General features: G+C 45.1%; 1 non-coding gene across 1 annotated transcript; it reads left to right on the forward strand.

Annotated features, from left to right (window-relative positions):
* Window positions 1–4,558: 4,558 nt before the first annotated feature.
* On the forward strand, window positions 4,559–4,630 carry TRNAW-CCA. The gene has a single exon. It is a non-coding gene; the product is annotated as a tRNA-Trp (tRNA).
* The last annotated feature ends 1,000 nt before the right edge of the window (window positions 4,631–5,630 follow it).

Genomic DNA, 5,630 nt, shown 5'->3' on the forward strand with positions numbered 1-5,630 from the left:
TTTACCCCTTTGCTTTAAATAACCCACACTCCACTCAAAGAAAAAGAAAATACAAGGAACAAGGAGTTTCAAGACATTAGACATCATTTATGAAAGTCAAGTCACAAATTGGGAGAAAAAGTTTACAAATCACATATTTGATAAAGGGCTTGTATTCGCTATACGGAGCTCAGTAAAAAAACAACGCGTGCTTTTAAATGAACAGAATATTTGAAGAGATGCTGCACCACCCCACCCCCACCCAAAAAATATGTATAGATGACAAAGAAGCTGCTCACCAGTATTTACTAGGGGAGTGCAAATTAAAGTCACAACATGATTCCATGACACGTCTAGGACAATGGCAAATTTTTAAAAGATGGATCATACCAAGTATTGACAAGAAACTGGAACTTTTCTTATATGAAGGTCAACACTGAGACGCTGAACGGTGATAGGATTGAGACAAAGAAGGTGAGGTTGAGATCGGCTTTATTAGGGTAGGAAAGAGCTCGTGGGAGGGACGGGAGAGCAGAGAAAGGGGCAGGAGCATCTTGAGCTCCTGGGTGGGTTCCGAGACCCAAGGTCAGGGAAATTGCAGCTTGTCGGTGAGGCGGTGGGAGATTTATAAAGCTGGAGGTAGGGAGGTGTACATTGACAACAGGAAAGGACATTTTTTGCTTGCAGCGGCAGGACCTTGAGTCAGGATGCGATCCGTGGGAAGTGCCTTTGTTGTTTGCCAGCCTACTCCCTGGAGTGCTGGGACAGGGGCTGCACAACCTTGGTCTGGAGAGATAAGCTCCTTGGAATGCTGGGGCAGAAGATGCAGACTTCCATAGGTCATTCATCCTCCTGAGAGGCTGGAAATGGGGGCCTTGAAGTTCTATCTTCCTGAGGAGCCGGAGAGAGATGGAGGCTGCCTGGTCCAGACCCAGCCCAAACACTGTACATTGGCAATGGGAGGGGGAGATGGCACAACCACTTTGAAAAGCAATTTGGCAATATGATGTTATTGAGAATGTGAATCTTTTCCATTCCTAGTTTTGTTCTCTACAGACAGTCTCACACATGCACACTGGGTCGGGTTTTGTTTTGGTTTTCAAACGTTTTATTGTGACTGAAGTGAATGGTTTGAGGATGGCTAATTCTCTTTGCCTAGCTCTGTTGTCCCGCCGGAGCTGCAGCTAGTGATTGTTGTAGTGGCTTCGTTCTTCCTCGTACGTTGTTATGAGAGACCGCTCTTACTCAGGTGGCTGTTCTTTTTCAAGCGTCTCAGTCTTCCGTAGCTCCGAATTGCTTGGTGCTAACATGTACGGAGGAGTTTGCACCTTGTCATCAAGGGGATAAGAAGTTCATTATGCGGAGTGTGTGGTTTGATAAAGCAGAGGGGCAGCGAAAAAGAGGAAGACCCTGGGTGAGATATGCATTGGCATAGTGGACCAACAATGCGCTCGAACAACACAATTGGAAGGGTGGAACCCCACCAAGCAGTGTTTCTTTCTGTCGTACTCGGGGGTCGGGACTGACTTCATGGCACCTAGCGACAACAAAGGTTTCCAGTGGTTGGAAAACTCGAATGCCTATAAGACCCCCTTGGCTCGCTGGTTAAAAACCAGAGTCCTGGGCTCCACCTCCCGAGAGTCTAGTAATTCAGTAAATGAAGGGTGTCGCCGGCTTGAAGGGCTCCCGCCACAGGTTGCATTTCTAGCCACCTCGGCGCTGCTGCAAGTTCACCCACGAAAGTCTGAGCAGAGCGCACCCAGAGACCATCCAGTGGTAATGAACAGACAAGGGGTCACGGACAAATAGCAAGAAACAAAACAAAGGAAGAAAAAGCAGAGGGGAAATGCGTGGAAGAGAAAGCTATCAAGGTGAGAAATGATTAAATCATGTATTCCCATCTTGAACCTAGAGAGGTTAGGAAACGCAGGATAACTGGGACTCGGAATGAAGGTTTCTGGAGTCGTTTCTTACAGAAATATACAAACTTCTTAGTTGACCACGAAGGGATTAAAACCCGTATTATTGTTGTGCGAAGTCAGACATCAAACCCATTAGATAATGTAATCCAGCTGCTGCTTCCTGATAACCTTTTAAAGGGAAAAGAATCCACTTCTCTTCATGTGCTCTAGCTGTAATGTATACATAGAATGTAAAAGACATAATATTATATATTGTATATGCACATATACATATATAATGTATACATACACGGGAAGGCTTAACTTTCATGGGAAAAATGGAATTAGAAAGATGGACTTTCTCCAGGCATTTAAAAACGTTCCATTGTATAATGTAAATCTAGTAATATAGTGAAATTATTATGGTATTCCAGGGAAATGTCAACACCTCAGGAATCCTGCAGCCTAATTGGAGAAACACATTTAATGATCAAAAAGACTCTGAAGTGTCAATTACGTAACTACCAAGGAGAAGGATATCAAAGGACAAACATTCAAACCCTCTGCCATCAAATTGGAATGTGGTGCTACCCTGTTTCCCCGAAAGAAAGACATCCCCCGAAAATAAGACCTACTATAAAGCATCCCCCCGAAAATAAGGCCCCCCGAAGCTACCATGACTCTGGACCATAGCGGCCCGCACCACTGCACAGCTCACTGTTGGCCCCAGCGCAGCCGGAGCAGACAGGAAGTGCGAGTTCTCTTTTAATAAAACAATAAACAATAAATGTGTACCGTATTCTTCTTCATGGAAAAATAAGACGTCCCCTAAAAATAAGACCTAGCGCCTCTTTGGGAGCAAAAATTAATATAAGACACTGTCTTATTTTCAGGGAAACGGGGTAGTACAGAGGCTGCTGTTAGGTGCTCTGAGACAGCTCCGACTGGTGGTGACTCTGAATAAAACACTGCCTAGTCCTGCACCATGCTCACAATGAGTGTGGTGGAGTCCACTGTTGAATCCACGGTGTCAATCCATTTTGTTGAGGGCCATCCTGTTTGTCACTGTCCCTCTACCAAGAATGATGTCCTTTTCCAGGGACTGGACTCTCCTGACAACATGTTCAAAATATGTGAAACGATCCTCGTCTCCAAGGAGCATTCTGGCTTTATTTCCTGCAAGACAGATTAATGGATAGAATGTTGCCATTGGCAGGATGTTTTTTTACCTTTGTATGGAAATGAGGGAGACAGGCCTCCCTGGGAAGAAATGCTTGAGAGAGCCGAGGAAGGAGAGGGGTTAACTAAGGCCAAGATAGAATTCGAGTTGCTTTATAGATCCTAGGAACCTCCACTCCTTTGCTTTCCAGGCAAAGATTGTGGATTAAACACAATCATTTGTTTTCACACTCTCCTGAAACCATACTTTATGGACAAAAATTCAAGAGAGAACATAACATTCGAAAAGCTTTGTGATCTGGGAAGATGATGAAGGAGTGAGAGCTGATTTGTTAGGCCTGAGAAAGCTCCTTCCTAAGCCAATGGTGAGAAAGGCAAGTGGGCAACCATATTTCCACCACAGAACCCTTGCCCTCCACCCGCGGAATCATCATCATCTTTCTCTCCGGAATTGACCGCAGTGCCTACATTTGGAAACTCCATCCTGGAAGAAGACTGGAAATGCATTTTCTCCAGAGAATAAAACACAGGATCTGCTGGCCAGAGCAGTAAGTAACTTTCCTGTGCATCCCACAGCTGGATAGTTTGTTAAACTATGGATCGCTAGATCTCAAGCCCTGAGTGTCTAATTCAGTACATTTGAAATGTCCACTTCTAGCAAGATATTCTTATTGGGGGGCGGGGCGGGAATACACTTATTGAGACCCTGAATTCTCCAGCTCCACAACCCAGGCAAAAGATGAAAGAGCTTTCTAACACAGAGTTCAAACGATGCGGAGCGAAGGTGCATGTGGGTGTAGTTGGCTCCGCTTGAGCTGCTAAATGTCAGGTCAGCGATTTGAATCCGCCGGTCTCGGTGGAAGACAGGTGAGGCTGGCTGGCTGCTCCTGCAATTTCTGAAATCAGAGTAGGCCTGAGGGCAACGAGGTTGATTTGGTTCGGTGAGTAAGTGTGAGCGTTTGGTTTGGGGTTGATACGGCAAAGTGTACACGACACACAATCTTAAGAGTCACGGATTCCGAGGAGGAGGTGAATGAGTGGGAGGTGAGGGCATTTGCCCTCGGCTTGGAGAACAGGCAGCTTCTCACCAAGATGAAGATGGGGAGACGGGAGGGCGAGGACCTTCCCAAGAATGCCTGGCTAGGTGTTTGATACGGAAAAGCGTATTTGAAAAGTGGGAGCAAAAATGGAGGTGCACATGTTTATTCTTGCTTCGTGATCCTTTAAAAAACCCAATACGCACACGAGTTTTCTCAAAATAGAGAAATTGTGACGAGTCGAAAGATTTTTTTTTTTTTTTTACCACATTTGGGTTTGGGGGTTAATATTTAATCTGGTCAATTCCTACTTTTTCCTCCAGGAAGTATTAACGAACCCGTAAACGATGGAGAAGTAAACGGTCAGAACTAAAGATAGAGAAACCAATAGGTAACATCTGGTGGAAGGTGGGAAAAGATGACTCAAGTTCATTTATGTAAAGGGCTGAAGCCAGCCCTTGTGACCTCGTGGCGCAACGGTAGCGCGTCTGACTCCAGATCAGAAGGTTGCGTGTTCAAATCACGTCGGGGTCAAAGGTACCTCAGAAGTGCTAAGATAGATGTTTTTGCTAGTGTCTACTTCCCTTTGAAGTATAAATGATGGTGAAGAGGGCCTCCAGTTGAGATCAGTTAGATCTACCAGAGGCTGACTCGAGATGGATAAGATGACAGAGTCAACAGTTTCCGTGGGATTTGACTCTATCGCCTTTTTGTCTTTGACTTGCTATTAGAATTTTAAGATGGAAGGGCAAAATTCCCACATGAGCTATGTATCTTTTGTCATCTTGCTTTTTAAAATACCGAATTCTCTCTCCTTTAGTACCAGAGACCAGAGTCTCCTGATACTTCTTTTCTTGTATCATGTCTTAAAGCATCCATCTACCCCTCTCTGCTTCACCCCCTCCACCCAAACCCTAAATGATGGTATTTCTCAGGCTCATAATTTAAGTCTTCCTTGACTTACAGCCCTCCAAGACCTTCAGCGTTCTTCTCACCAGGACCGAAGTTTCAGCCCAGCCCCAATGAGTCAAGGACTTGGACCATCCTGGACTATACTTCCTGTGTTAGTCTGGGTAGACTTGAGAAACAAATCCATAGACACTCATATGCGTATAAGAGAGAACTTTATACACAAGAGCAATTGAATATTGAGAAAACATCCCAGCTCAGTCCAGATCAAGTCCATAAGTCCGATATTAGTCCATATGTTTGATACCAATTTATAAAGTCCTCTTCAGACTCATGCAACACATGCAATGATGCTGAATGCAGGAAGATCACAGGCCAGTGGGTGAAAGTCTTGTGGATCCAGTGGCAGAGGAAGCATTTCAGTGCTGGGAGGTGTCTCCATGTGGCTCCTCCAGCTCCAGGGCTCTCGGGTACCTCCATGTGTCTTGTGAACAGGAATGTCTTGCAGGGAGTGTGTGTCCCACCTCCAGTGAGCTATTTATCTCCATAGTGGCTCCAAATGAGGTCATCTAGGTGCGACCTGTTTGACAGGCTAAACTCCACCCCTTCACTCTTTTTTTTTTTT

This window comes from Echinops telfairi, unplaced genomic scaffold (assembly GCF_000313985.2).
Source record: "Echinops telfairi isolate 266 unplaced genomic scaffold, ASM31398v2 ScPeMD7_5868;HRSCAF=6743_0, whole genome shotgun sequence".
NCBI lineage: Eukaryota > Metazoa > Chordata > Mammalia > Afrosoricida > Tenrecidae > Echinops > Echinops telfairi.